This window comes from Talpa occidentalis, unplaced genomic scaffold (genome assembly GCF_014898055.3).
Source record: "Talpa occidentalis isolate TD23 unplaced genomic scaffold, MPIMG_talOcc4v2.1 talOcc4.4, whole genome shotgun sequence".
NCBI classification, from domain to species: domain Eukaryota; kingdom Metazoa; phylum Chordata; class Mammalia; order Eulipotyphla; family Talpidae; genus Talpa; species Talpa occidentalis.
Genome location: NW_023604295.1, coordinates 105,993,159 through 106,007,877, shown reverse-complemented (window position 1 = coordinate 106,007,877; position 14,719 = coordinate 105,993,159). Strand labels below are relative to the sequence as shown.

The 14,719-nt window shown below is 40.6% G+C and overlaps 1 protein-coding gene and 1 long non-coding RNA gene across 5 annotated transcripts in view; one reads left to right on the top strand and one right to left on the bottom strand.

The window, feature by feature from the left end:
• LOC119257768 (uncharacterized) overlaps nucleotides 1-14,719 on the bottom strand; it is a 203,181-nt gene that overhangs the window by 129,610 nt on the left and 58,852 nt on the right. The gene's annotated exons all lie outside the window — the stretch shown is intronic.
• The window catches only part of TRMT9B (tRNA methyltransferase 9B (putative)), a 44,790-nt gene continuing 31,528 nt past the window's right edge, over nucleotides 1,458-14,719 (top strand). For both annotated transcript variants that reach the window (XM_054700832.1, XM_037525984.2), the window contains exon 1: nucleotides 1,458-1,830. The gene's annotated coding sequence lies outside the window, so the exon portion shown is untranslated. The remainder of the gene's footprint in view (nucleotides 1,831-14,719) is intronic.

The following is a 14,719-nucleotide window of genomic DNA, read 5'->3' as shown; positions in this document are numbered from 1 at the left end:
AGTAGTGGCATTTTTGTGCACTGGCATTCAGCTCAAGAAGATCATAAAACTAGGCTTCTTTTAAATGAGAAAAAGATGTTGACAGGAAAAGGAAATGACAATTTGATTACCCTGGGCATGGTGATGAAAATGCCTAAGGTTCCCTCCTCCAGACAAACTTTCTGTGGGGCTAGAAAATGATTTAGATTCACAAACTCTAGAGTTAAAATCCACCTTCCCTCTTAGTAGCTACACACACAGACAGACACACACACAGCATAGTTTATAGAAGCCTAGTCAAGTTCCCAGATAAAGCAGTCCTGGAAAAACAACTCAACAAGAAGTCAAACAAAGCATGGAGTCAGGCGCCTTAACCTCATACATTTTTTTCTGCAGCATTTAAACCGGGAAGAAGTTACTAGATCCGATAATTTTTCTAAATCGGGCACGTACATTTTAAAAGTGCATAGGCCTCTGATGTTTACTGAGTTGTCTAATAACAGAAGTTGTAAGGACCAGGCAGAAAGCAGTTAACTCCATTGTTACAGAAAGTCATCTCAATGTTACAAAAGCAGGGGGGAAAGGTGATATCTGATTCCAGTTTTTGACAGAAGCTTGGAGCCTAAGTTGATCTCTCTTTCTGATAGATGGTACTTTGATGGGACTAATTTTATAAAACTCTTAATAGATTACGCACCCGTGTCACTAAAAATTGGAAGAGTCTGAACAGTGGCACCTCTGTGCCACCCTTTGATTTTGGGTTACCCCACCGTACTCAACCGGGACATTGCCTTTGAAGCGGTTGGCTTCAAGGGTCAAATGAGAGAAGACGCGCTAAAGCGTCCTGTTGGTGTCACCCCAGGTGCTGCGCCGCTGTGCTGCGGGCCGGGCAGGTGCACGGCCTGGGCGTCCTCCGCGCGTAGGACCCGCCGCGCGCGCAGGGTGGTACAGTCAGGAGCGCCAGCGGGAGCCAGGAAGGTCACCCCACCGCCCAGACTGGGAGGGAGCCAGCCGCAGAGCTTCACTTCCCCGCCCGTTGGATCGGGACGTTCTTAGGGGACTGGTCAGGGGTGGCCACACCGGCGCCCGCCGACCCTCGGAGACTGTCAGTTCTCTTGGCCCTGGGGCGCCGCGGGCCTCCGTCGGAGACCGAGTCCCGCCTCCGGGGAGGTGAGGACGGATCGGGGAGGCGGGGATCGCGATGGGGGCGGGGAAGCGACAGCCCAGTTGCTGTCGCGGCGGCCGCCCGAAGGCCCCCGATCCCCGGGAGCGACGCTTCCTGTTCGGGGTGCACCGGGAGAAGGGCGGACGCCGCCGGCACTCGGGCTGCGAAGGGAGGCGGGGCTTACGGAGGGGCCACCCCCAAGCTCTGCGGGCCGAGCCGCGGCCGGGGACGCCTCGGGGGGCCTCGCAGCAACTTCTCTCCCGAAGCCCCGACATTCGCTCGGGGGCGCGCGCGCGCTTTTTCTCGGGTAAGCGCGCCCACAAGCCCTCCGTCTATTTTTTTTTTTTTCTATTGCTTTCATTCTCACACTCTAAAATAGGTCACGGGGTGGAAGTTACACCTGGTACAGTCCTTGGCTCGGATGCAAAAGCAGCTAGTTCTCCCTGGCTTGGGTTAAGCTTGCAACTATTCGGTTCGTTGGAGCTTCCCGCCCCCATACCGCGCAGAAAGCGCCGGCGACCGTGGCGCTGACAATGGTCTGCAGAGCAGAGCAGCAAGAAGCCTCCTGCCCAGCCTAGTCCTGCTGGCTCGGCGCCCGCCCTTCCTTGGAGGATTTGGGGTGCGGGGGGGCGACCCGTCGCCTTGCGAGCGCTCCGAAGCCCGTGCCTGGGGTCTGACCGCCTGGGGTGAGTGCGTGTTCTTCCTCTGTCATTTCGGTAGCCGCGGGTGACCTGTTTACCTTGAAAACTTAGACGTGATCAAAACAAGCGAGTCTGCCTTGCAGTAAGGGATTGCGGGTTGTGCTTCAGATGTGAGCACCGGATAAATCAAAACTCAGAGCTGTAGGGAACATGTTTTGCGTCTTAAAGGGGAAATAAATTTGCATTGGATCACACGTGTTATCTTTCCTTTTAGACATCACTTGGGGATTGATTTTTAACTAGCAGAGCGGTGAGCTAAGGTAACTTGAAGCCAGAAAGTTTGTCAGACTATATTTTTTAGTTGATTTTGAAGAATTTAATGAAATAATCAAATATGGCGATAAATTTAAAGTTTAAGAATGAATGCCAACATAGGAAGGTTGGATTAGGTGGTTTATTATTTACTATAGCTATCTCTTTTTGTATTACCAGGTTCTTTGTGATAGATGTGATAAGCATACAGTGCTTTATGTAGAAAGATAAGCCTGTAAACATCTAAGCACAAAGGTATTCATGTATTGAAATGTATACGAGCTTTTCCTATGAGCAAAGAGCTATATTGTTTTGAGGTTAAGATTATTGACAGTATTACAGGTAAGGGTTGGCATTGAAGCCCCTTTTCCTTGACTTTGAAAGTGCTACTATTCATGTGATCATTAGCATTCTTGTTGGCTAATAGAGGTTAATTTGTTTTGAAGTCTTGGGCCAGGAGAATTGTCCATTTTTCTGTCCTTGATGCCTGGCAGAAATTTTAGTGTGGGGGACTCTCCAGTGTTGGTGAGACATGTGCTAGAGACGCCCAGATAGAGGATTATTTGAGAAGAATGAAAATGACTGATGGCCACTGATAGCATGGAACTTCTTTTAGAGGAGACCATGCCAAGCTGAAAAGTATCGCTGAGGAAACTGCTCCAGAGAACTGCTGCTTCATTAATGCATTTGGTCAGATTTGAGACAGGAGCTCCCTATAGACTTTTCTCTTAATTCAAAAGAAATCCTATTTCTAGAAAGATTCAATTACTCATAATGATGTTCTTTGGAAAGAATTTGTCCTTTGTGTGTGTCTTAATATATCTAAAGCACAAAGGTAGTTCAAAGGTTTTAATAAAATTTTACTTACCAGAGGGATGTGAGGTTGAAAATGCCATGTCTGCATGGTTAACTCTGCCTTAAAATGAAAGTAGACTTTCCTAATAAATCTCAAATCTTCTGTTTATGTGTATCTTCTAAAGTCAAATCTTAATGGGGTTTAAGAGGACCTTAATCAGGTATGAATGCTTATAATATTTCCAGTAGGTGGGTATGTGAATACTTAAGTGAGTTTCAATTGTAAAGAATGCATATGCACCTTTAGGGAACTTGTTTTCATGATTTGAAACATATTCTCTCCACTACAGCTTTGAAGAGGATACAAAGGGCCAGACAAACTGGGTAATACAAAGGATTTCAATGCTGAGAAAGAAACCAACTAAATCTTTGTGTTTGCTGCAGGTTGATATTGCAATTTGTAATTTTACATAGGAATTGAATCAAGCTCTCTCTGTAATTTAGTTCTTGGTGTAATGCTTTGTTGCGACAAGGCTGTCAGCTCTTGACTGTGCAATCTTAGAGATAAATTAGGAAGTGTTTTGAGAGGAGTGGAATGAAAGTATTAAGATACTGGGGATTTATTTAAGGACAGACAGAAGGAACTGAATATGGAGCCTGATGCTGGCATAGATTGATTCTGGTAGGGCTGCCAGTATAATGATGCTAAATGGACAGTTGAATGTCCTTCAGCTTTTGTGATTCTCTTCTTGAGATCTTAGGTAGGTACCTTACAAAGAACCTTTAGGTAAGGGGTGTTCAAAAGGAATTAGCATCCGTGTTCACCTTGGTTACCTATTTTCCATCCAGAGAAACTTCTAACCTGTCGAAAAGGAATTTAGAGGTTGAAGTAGATCCCTGGAGTGAATCCCAGCTCTAAGTCACTTCCTGTCTGTGAAAAGGCAGTAATGATAACTTCCTAAGGTGGTATGAGAAGCAAATGGAATAATTGGTGTAAAACACTCAGTAATCCATTGGCACATTGTGAGCAGAAACACGTTGAAATGATGTAGAAATATGTTGACTTAAATATCTCCTGAGGGCTGCAGACAGGTAGCTGCATAATTAACATTTAATTGAATGTTTGGATAAAAGGACTATCTCTCCATTCTGGTATACTTAGTACATTTACAGTATATGAGATAGCATATATAGGCTCTTAGAAGTCCATGTCCTTTGGGAGTTAGAGGCTCACACATTCTAAACCTCATCTCCTACTTTGGGCCTTTAGATTATTAGATTAAAGAAGTTACCTGTGATGGCGTTGGGACATAATGAGCTAGTAGAGGAAGGAGGAAGATGACCAACTGAAATTCTAAAGTAGAGTTTAAACATTTAATTAGCTGATTTCTGTTAATGCCACTAGAAGCATGACCCTTAAATGGAGAATAATTCCTCGTTTTTTCATGGACAGTTACATTCAAGAAATAGATTATTTGGACTTTGGGGATGAAACAACAATAACATTCATTAGTGTTTCAACCCTTCAGCATTCCTGAGACACCTAAGGCACCAGGCTAAGCTTTCAGGATACAATAGCAAGAAAAACAGACCTAACCCTCATGCAATGAAGACCTGTTGGTAGAAAATAGGTAAATCTATAATTACAATTGTGCTAGTGCTATGTGGAAACATATCAAAAGTGAAATGGAGTGAGGGAGGCCAGAAATGCTTATTTAAAGAAGTGGTATTGGGGGAGTAAAGGTTCTTGGGGAAGGAAGAACAACTCCGATAGAGAGTCTGTGCTGCCCCCAGGGAGGGAAGACAGTGGAGAGAACAGGTACTTTTGAAGAAGGGAGAGGCTGCCTAAAGTAGGTGAGAGTTGTGTTTCATGTGAGAGGCTAGAACAGAAATTATGGGACAATAGCCCAGGCTGGGAGACATACTTACATTTATGTTAGGAATTACAGTCTCAGTAGAGCTCAATTGTTTGGTGCAAACATCTTACCTTAAGCTTTTTTTCAAACTACTGTGTTGAATTACAAAGGTGATATTTATAATCTCTCAGTTTTTAGAAATTAAACCAGTATTTACTATCATTGACTAGTTTGTTAGCATTTTGCATTACTGTCTGACTTTAAAACCATTTTTCAGCTAACAGATTTTTGTATACAGACATATTTTTTATATTTCCGGGGCCTTCCTATCCATCAATCAGTCAATCTATCTGTCAATCATCCATCTATATATCTAGCTGGACTACATGTAGGATAATAGGATATACACAAATGTGAATGTTTATACAGTTTGACTGTATGTTTATAGAAAGAACAGTAAAGAGGATGGATTCACCTGTATTTCTGATATGAAAACTTTTAGAATCTATCATTGAGAACCCTCGACTCTCCCAGGCCCTGCAGGGCAATGGCAGGAGGCAGCCTTCACCTTGGTGGGTTGCACTCTGGCACCACCCAGGCAAGGCCATGGAGTAGTTTGCATATGGTGTAAGATCCTCTTCACGCCATGCGTTGTTTCATTCTCTTCTTTATTCTCTGTTCCAGTCTTTCTCCCCTTCTTTTTCTTTTCTCTATCCCATATTTGTCATTTTTTTTTTAATGTTTTCTCTCTCTCCTCCTATGAGTCCCATGGTTATTTTCTCACCTGGTACCATTTATTTTGGGCCTCAACTTAGGCCCGAAGGAGTGTTGACCCTGCTTTGGGTAGTTCTGGATGGTACAGCCTGTGACTTTCTGGGTAACCTTTTGTGACTTTGCTTTAACACAGAGATGCATATTTCCAGTAAGCACAATCTTTTCCCCTTTTGCGGGTCTCCCCAGGCATTACCTGCTGTCTTGGTGCACTGAATATGCTCATCTCTCCCTTCTCTTTCTTCTGTCAGTGAGGTTGCAGATAACAGAAACTCTCCAGACTGTGGCAATGATGGCGGTGACCCTGGGGCACCAGGTGAGCCCTGCTGTGTTGGAGTCATCCCTCCAGCTCAGTCTGGATCAAGAAGCTACTACAAAGTGCCATTTTAGCCGGGAAGCTAGTGACTAAACATGGCTACCAAAATAAACAAATAAATAAAAGCTAGCAAATGTCTTCCTTGTGTGTATCCTCCACCTCACTTCTCATCCAGCTTATCTCACTGGCCAAACCTAATCTGTGCCTGGAATCTTAGCAGCAAGGGCCTCTGAGAAATGTAGTTAAAGCTTTCAGTCTCAGAGAAGAATGCATACTTCAAGAGGATTGGAATGAATGCAGAGTGACACTCCATCACGTTTAACACATCTAAAATGTATTTCATCAGAGATTTAGCTAGAATATTTCATTCAAAGCAGGTAGATGATATATTGCAAGACTCAAAAAAAGGATCTAGTTGCTAACCAATTTCCATTTCAAACAGATGGATATTACCGTCACTGCAGTTGAAATTGCTGGAAAAAGCATCAAGCAAATAAATAACTAAAAATTACCAAACACCTGCCTCTGCATGTGGTACTATTTGAATATGAAATACTATTCCTTTGTTTCAGCTTAGTAGTCAAAGTAAAATATTAGGAAAATGATTTTTACAGAGACCTTCCCACCAAAGTCCCAGACAGTCTACCTGTTTTAATGAATTAGAATAAACAGTTGTGTCCGATTGAAGCTATAACAGCCCCTGGCAAGCTGGTCCCCTCCTTAGTTGAATTATCTGTGTTTCTACTGAATCTTTCTTTGTTCTGTGCTTTTCATGGTGGGTTGGTTTTGGGTTTTTTTGTTTGTTTTGTTTTGTTTTTTGAGGAATACAAAGATAGAACTGCCCTGTTAATTGGAGATTAAAATAAGAGCTTGAATTCATTCTAATCACTTATACCCTGTTGCTTGCCAGATTCCTTTTAAAGTAGACATGATTGCATCGCTACTCTTGCAAAGTAACAAATTATCAGTGTATCTGCACTCAGAGATTACATTAGCACATCAAGGAATTAGTCTTGATGAGAGAATCAAATAATTTTTTCTTTGCCTCTGATGTTTGGAGCTAGAAAATGAGAGAAGAGTAGCTGAAACAAATGGAATTACTTAGTGAATCTGTCAGTCAACTACATATATAATTTTTAAATCATTTTCCTGTCTCAAAAAGTAAGACTCCATTCAGATACCTTCTCTGGTAGATGCGTTAAATGCAGAAATACAAATGCTACATGGGGTAAACCACACTATTACATGAAGATGTTCTTTGATTCCAATTTGGCTACTCCACACCATGCCACCAAATATCAAGATAAAAACAGCACTTTTGCTCACTAAATTCAGCTTCAAGACAAATCCACGGTGGTCTATCTCAAGCCCCCACCACAGTGTGGTCCCTAAACCCCACTTATAGAGTATTTTTAGGAAAGACCTGTTTGAATTAAATTATTATTGTTTGATTAATTATATGGGGAAGCTACATAGTGTTGATCTTTCATTAATGAACTCTCTAATTCCAGCTTCTCCCCGAGTTTTTTTCTTTCATTCATATTTGATTAAGCATTCAAGAGAAAAACCTAGATCTTCCTCCCTTTGGATGATAAGGGAGATGAGTTCTTGTCTTTAGTTATATGGTGCTTGGTTGAATAGTAAATTATAGGACACAAGTCCTCTAATGGATTGAAAACTAAAATCTTTTGATTTCCTAAGTGTATTATAAAGAACATTCAAATATGAAATTTCTCTGGTAGATCACTGATGTGCCAACTGAAGGAGTGCATGGATAGACAGAACAGGGACCATTTTTAAGCAAAACTTGACAACCAAGCAAGACCTGTATTCGATCATTAGGTGACATATTTATCCACTGATTCAAGAAGTAGATATTAAGAACATCCTTTGTACTAAGATTGGTGCTGAGAGCTAAAGATGGGTGCTCTGCCTTTGAGGGGCTGATGGTCTGAGGGAAACAGCAATAAAGGTTCCTTAACATGACACTTTCATCCTGAGTATGGAGAACAGTGGCTTTTCCAAAGAGAAGGTGTGTATTCTCTCATAGTGAGGTAGAAAGTGGAGTTAATTAAAACATAAACAGATGTTTTACTTCAGAAATATCTGCTGATATTTTTAACAGCAAAAAGTGCAGCCAAAAGTGACAAAAAATAGCAGCTGTCTAGGACCACACCTTTCCTTTTTCTGCTCCCTTTCACCCACAGAAATTGAAGTAAGTGAGTTTGTTAGAAGCAAGAGGGTTTGTTTTAGTGTTTAAAGAAATTAGAAAAGGGCTTCATTTGGTATGTTAATGTTCAGAAAGTGATCAGTAATCTGAAAAAAGCTAGGGGAAAATGTTCAGGGTGTCAGCAAGAAAGGGCAGCCTTAGTCTTATCAGGGACTTGGGTTCTACAAGCACACAAAAAAAGAATTTAAGTCCAAGAATGGACTTGGAATCAGATTTTCCCACAGAAGTTCATTTAGAAACTGAGAGCTCAGCTGGGTATCCTGCCATACCCTGAGCAGAAAATCTAGCCATGTTGTGTCCAACTTCTGACCTACAGAAGTGTGTGCTAATAAATGGGTATTGTTGTATGTTAGGGGGAAAAAAGGCCACAGCCTGTAGCATTCTACAGGACATTGAGTTCATAATTGGAGTAATTCAAGAAAATACAGGCACATTCTGAATGCTAAGGCTTTTGTAAACAAACTTGGCAATGCAATGGTTTATGCAGTTGTGAACTAGATTTAGGGTGACTGACTTGTTCACTCCAGGACACTTCTGAGAGTGAAAGGGGCACCACCAGTGATTGCACGGAAAGAAGTTGCACAACTGGAGACTCCCCCAGCCACCGGGACTTATGGTCATGCCAGGTCGAGGGGCTAGTTATATTGCATAATTGCATTAACGGCAACCCTAATTCTTTTAAATTGTGACAAAATATACAAAACAAACATAAAACAGTTAAAAACCACTTTAACTGTCTTTAAGTGTGAAGTTCAGTGGCATTAAGTACATTCACATTGTTGTGCGCCATCAACATTGTTCATCCACAGAACTTTTATCATCTTGCAAAATTAAAACCTTACCTAGTAAACAGTATCTCCCATTCCACCCCTGTCAATGACCATCTACTTTCTGTCTCTATGAATTTGATTTTTCCCATTACCTCATATTAGTGGAATCATACAGTATTTGTCCTTTTGTGACCAGCGTATTTCACTTAATATAATGTTCTCAAGGTTTATCTGTGTTGTAGCCTGAGTTTGAGTTTTGCCTGAAGGCTGAATCAAATTCCATTGTATGTATATATCACATTTTGTTCACTGGCTCATTTGTGATGGATACTTGGATTGTGCCTACCTTTTGACTATTGTGAATAAAGCTGCTATAAACATAAGTGTGTGATCTATCTCTGTTAGCTTTTGCTTCCCTTACTTCAGGATATATACATACAATATTGATTTTTGAATGAAGAAATTAAAAATGAAGAAGAGAAAGAACACTCTCTTCCTCTGCAGGATCTTCCTGGCCATACTTCATTGGCACAAGACTTTGTCAGACCAGAGTCCAACTCTGCCTCAGCAGAATTCATCAGGCAAAGCAGTTGTTACACACCATCTAAAGATTGTCTGCAAAAAGTACCGAGGCTCTCAAATTTCCTCCTTCCTACACACACACACACACACACACACACACACACAGAGGAAAAGAAAGGAAGCTTTTTTTTTTTTTTCTTCTGGCACAATTTCTATGATGCATTGACCACAGATGTTTCTAAATGAAAAGGACTGATACCTAGAATGCCAGACTATGGGTCAAGTAAATAGCCTTCAGCAGCACAAAGAACCAGAAGCTCCCCATGAGGCTGAACAACAAAAGCCTCCATGTGACCAAGAACATCTTTGTAACACAGGAAGAAGGCAACAGAATCAACAGCCATCTGTTGATTTGGAACCTGAGATGAAATAGGCTACAGCAAAATGTGAACCTTACAGGTACAGAGAAAAATATTCCTCCTCTGTTGTGGAAGTAGAGATCAGAAGGGCAATGTCAATAGCATTAATGCATCTGATCTAAACTTAGGTAATCCTTTTATAGAAACAGAAGCATCAAAATATAACTCTTTATCTGAATTGCTAAGTAATTTGATTTACAACAGGGATTTACAGTACTGGAAAGTAAAGCTGACATGCTTGGGTAAAAGCATGGAGTTGTCATATTTACTGGATGAGAACTGCTTCCTGTCTTTGATTTTCTATGGCAGATGTCAGCCCTCTGTGGGGTCAACAGAGGAAACTGGTTCATCTATAATAGCAGGTTTGAAAGTACTTGCTAAACTTTTGGTCATCAGTTGTATCCAAGCTTCAGAAGGTATACCTGCATAAATTTTCTGCCTATAAGAAATGGTAGCTGAGGGCTTCCCTGGTGGTGCAGCGGTTGAGTGCTGGGCTGCGAAGCTGCCCGTAGTCTCTGCAGCACCAGTTCGATCCCCAGCCACCGGTGAGGGTCCCACATAGCGTGCAGACCTCTCCTGCCGTGCCTGCTGCTCCCCTCAGCAGTGTATTTTGTCAGTCTGCCTGTTCTGCTCCCCGCTCTGGCTCTGGTGAATTCTCTCACCCTCCCACACTTCTGACTATACCCATTGCTTGTATAAATAAATAAATAAATCTTAAAAAAAAAAAAAAAGAAATGGTAGCTGAGAGCCAAAAAGTTTTTAAAGGGCTTTGAAAAAAGTAGACCTAAAGTGACTGTTATAGCTGCCCAGAATAAACAGTGTCTGCAAGTCTGTTCTCAAACTGTTCCTTTATCAGTGAGGACTGAAATTAACATGCAAGTTCACACAAATGCCTCCAAACACAGGTGTTTATAGCACCTTTGTTTGTAATCACCAAAAACTAGAGTTAACTAATGTCCTTAAGCAGCTAAGTGGATAAACAATCTGTGGTATATCCATATAATGGAATATTATTCAGTGATGAGACATGGAGGAACCTTAAATGTATAATTGCTTAGTAAAAGAAACCAGTGTGAAAAGGCTAAGTATGATATGATTCCAACTGTGATAGCCTAAAAAGGGAATACTATAGAGACAATGAAAAGATCAATGGTGAAGAGGTTGGGGTTTTTTGCTTGATTTTTTTTTTTGGTGGGGGAATGAATAAGAGGGGCCAGGGGATTTTTGAGGCTGTGAAACTATTCTGTATGACAATGTAATTGTGGATAGATGACATTTTGCTTTTGGCCAAACCCATAGGACTATACTATACAATGAGTAAACACTAATATAAACTGTGGACATCTGTTAATGGTAAGGTACCAATATTGGTTCATCAATTGTAACCATTGTTTCACACTAATGCAAGATATTTATTAAAAAATTGCACAAAATTATTTTTTTAATTAACAGGGCTATACCTGGTGTTAGAGTAGAAAATGTAATCTTCAGGAGCATAGGTAATAGCATGTCAAGTGATAGGATGTAGCTCCAAATCAAGGGGATTAATAAATGAGAACAGTTCTGTCATTTTAATCCCAGCTGAAACATCCAGTCAACTACAGTGTACCTTAGGTGCAGAAATTCCACCCAAGTTCCTAGCATGTTTAAGAAAGCTGCATTCTATCAAAAATCCTGAGCTACCTACTTCCTTCACATTCAGTTCCATATTTTTTAAAGACTTGGGTCAGCACCAACAGAATCCATTGAGAGGCCTGAAACCAGAGAAAATGGCAGATCCTAAAACTGCAAGGTCATTTGCCCTCAAGTTCCTCCAACCTTCTACCATTAATTTTCCTACTGCAGATAATGACTGGATTCTGCATGTAGAAAGCTCTTGAAGTCTGACAGAAACTCAGACTTCACTCTTGTTTTGCTTGTTGTAATTCCTACATGGAACTACAGGAGAGTGGGCTAGACTATATGTCATGCCCTTAAAAAAGCTACATAGATACATATACACATACACAAGTATGCATTATGTGTTAAAAACCTGCAAGGACAATGTTGAGCCATATATTTTTAAAGGTTTTATATTAGCCAAAGTAGATTGTGATCCTTAGTCTGATAATTTGTCTATTCCACTTATTCAGATTAGGGAGTTTTGAAATATACTGGCAGTGTGTACCTTTAGAAGATTTTTATTCTCATTGAGATGATATATGCTGGCATAAAGCTGATGGTTTTCTATATAGTATATCACTTTCAAATGATATTCTCTGAAAAGTAGAAGCTACTAGAAATTCTACCACTTGTGCAGCTAAAAGCAGGTGAGCTTGACACTGTGGCTCTCATGCTGTAGACAGGGATGCCCTAGACTTGTTGTCAGCTTGTAAGCTTTCAACTACGTATTTGGTATCTTGAATTACTCCCAGCACTCTGTGTATTATGATTCATCCATTAGAACAGGAAATTGAAGAATAATTGAATAATTTAAAGATGGAGGGAAAACTATGTTATATTCTGAGATAGGCATTTTTATTAGAGATAGTAGTAATCACAAACATATTTATACAGGTTATTGATCTTTGTGCAGTGACTACTTTAGTTAAGGCTGTGACCAATTCCTGTGTTTCTGAATCTGTTTATTTAAACTAGACTACAGTGGCGCATAATGGACCTCTGTCCTTGATCCTTAGAAACTAATTATACAAGTTTTCTTTAGGGTTGGTCCTTAAGTTTTTAAAAAGTGACAACAATGGCCTTGTGTTTCACCTACTATTTCATAGTAGCTCATTCCACACACACACACCTGATAATTCCTTTGGTCTTACCACCTCAGGCTGCACTATAATGAGGTTCTCATTCTGGAGCAGTCTCTGCCATATACCTGCTACTGCCTCCTTTCATGCCATCCTCAGCTTCCTGGATCCTTCCTTTGAGCAGCACACCAGCTGTTTGAGGCTTTGTGCTGGAGAACTGACCCCTGAGTGACTAATACCTTCAGAAAGAGTATATCTGTGCCACATGCTAATGGCTGGTCCCAGAGCAAAATGCTAGCCTGTGGAATTCTACTGCAGTTTTCCTTAAAGGTGATGTTGCTATGAAATCTAGTTCTAGAAGCAAGTAGAAGGAAAACCTGAGAGACTTTGGAGACAGTATCCTATGGCATCCTGGCTACAGAGAGATGAAAGCAGAATGACAGACAAATAAATAGGTGAAACTTGTGGACCCCTCTAGAGGCCAGAAGCAGGGACTAGGATGGCTTGTAATTTTGTGTAGGTTTCTGTTTCTATTTAAGGACAGAGAAATCTGTATCTGTGCTGGCTGAGGATAGGAGGTCATTGGGAAAGAGACTAAAGATGGGAGAGAGGGGCCTCCCTTTTGTCCTAGGGGTTAAGTCTCAGCGCTATCACCACTAGGGCCTGAGTTTGATCCCTGGTCAGGGAGCTGATCAACATATGATACAGCAGACCTCTCCTGTCTCACCTGCTGCTCCCCTCAGCAGTGTATTTCAGCAAATCCACCTATTCTGCTTCCCGCTGTGTCTCTGGTGAATCCTCTCACCCACCTCACCTCTGACCTACACCCCAGTTCTTCTATGCAATAAATAAATAAAGATATAGATAAATAGATAAAGATGAGAGAGAGAGGAGAGACCAAGGGAAAGGTGCTGACTTTTGAGAGGTATCTGAAATTCTGATATAAGCCAGATGTCCAAGGTTATGGATAAAAGGATAGAAATTGAAGAAATGTTCATTTTCTTAGCGAGTCAGTGCAGAGTTACCTTGACAGGCACTTTCATCACTATCTCAGTTAATTTCTGAGGAAATTAACTTCCCAATGCAAACAAAATTTTAGCTTTGGTTTTACATCTATTTGTCTATTTTTGACTGTAGTTTTGTTATGCGTGAGCTGTGCAACATCTTATTTTCTAACAATTTAAGATGCTATAAAACAACCATCTGATGATTAAGTACACTATTGTTCTTTCTAAGAAAAACGTTCTGTAAAAAACTCAAGTCATTATATATTGTTTATTATTTTTGTTACTTAGGAGCTATATTTGAAAAATTGTGTATCATCAACTTTCTTGGTAAAAGAATTGTGCACATTACAAAATAGATGGTGTTTTTGTAAGCACAGGCTACAGGACAGAGTACCTCAGACTGGGTGGTTTCAACAGTATAAGTTCATCTCCTCACAGTTATGGAAGCTGAACATCCCAGATCAAGGGGCCAGCCAATCTGATGTCTGGTGAGAGCCCACTACCTAGCTTTCAGGGGCCACCTTCTTATTGTGTGCCCACTTGACCTTCCCTATGTGCAGATACAGAATGAGCCCTCTGGTGCCTCTTCTTATAAGGTCATTAGAACCAGAGCCCAAATTTTATGAATTAATTTAACCTTAATTACCTCTTTATAGAGCCCTATCTCCAAGTACAATCCCACTGAGGTAGGGTAGGTGGGGATGCAGTTAGAGCTTCAACATAGGATTTTAAAAGTACCCAACATCTGGTCCATGGTGATGGCATCCTAGATTCTATTAAATATTATAAAACCATTATCAAGAAATAGTTACAACTTGCCTTAAGAGCTTCAAGTTAAATCTGTTGTCTTACTTATTTTTTAATGTAGAATCAGAAATCTGTATTCTATTTAATTTTGTAAATTAGATTATGATAAAACCCTTTGAAGGTAAGAAAATGATATTTGTAGTTTTAAATTAAAGAGTAGACTCTATTTCCATATAGGCTTTATCTCCAAAGATTCTAAGAGTCGTAAAATTTTACAGTCGTAAAATGGAGTAGGAAATTTAAAAAAATTAAACCCTGCAAAACAGTCTGGCTTATTCTGGGCACAGACTTAATAACTCTTGCTACTAGGAGAAGTGCAATTTACTGCCACAGAAAAGCTGAAAATGTCAAACATATTCTTATGAAATACAATGCAAGCTGCCTGCAA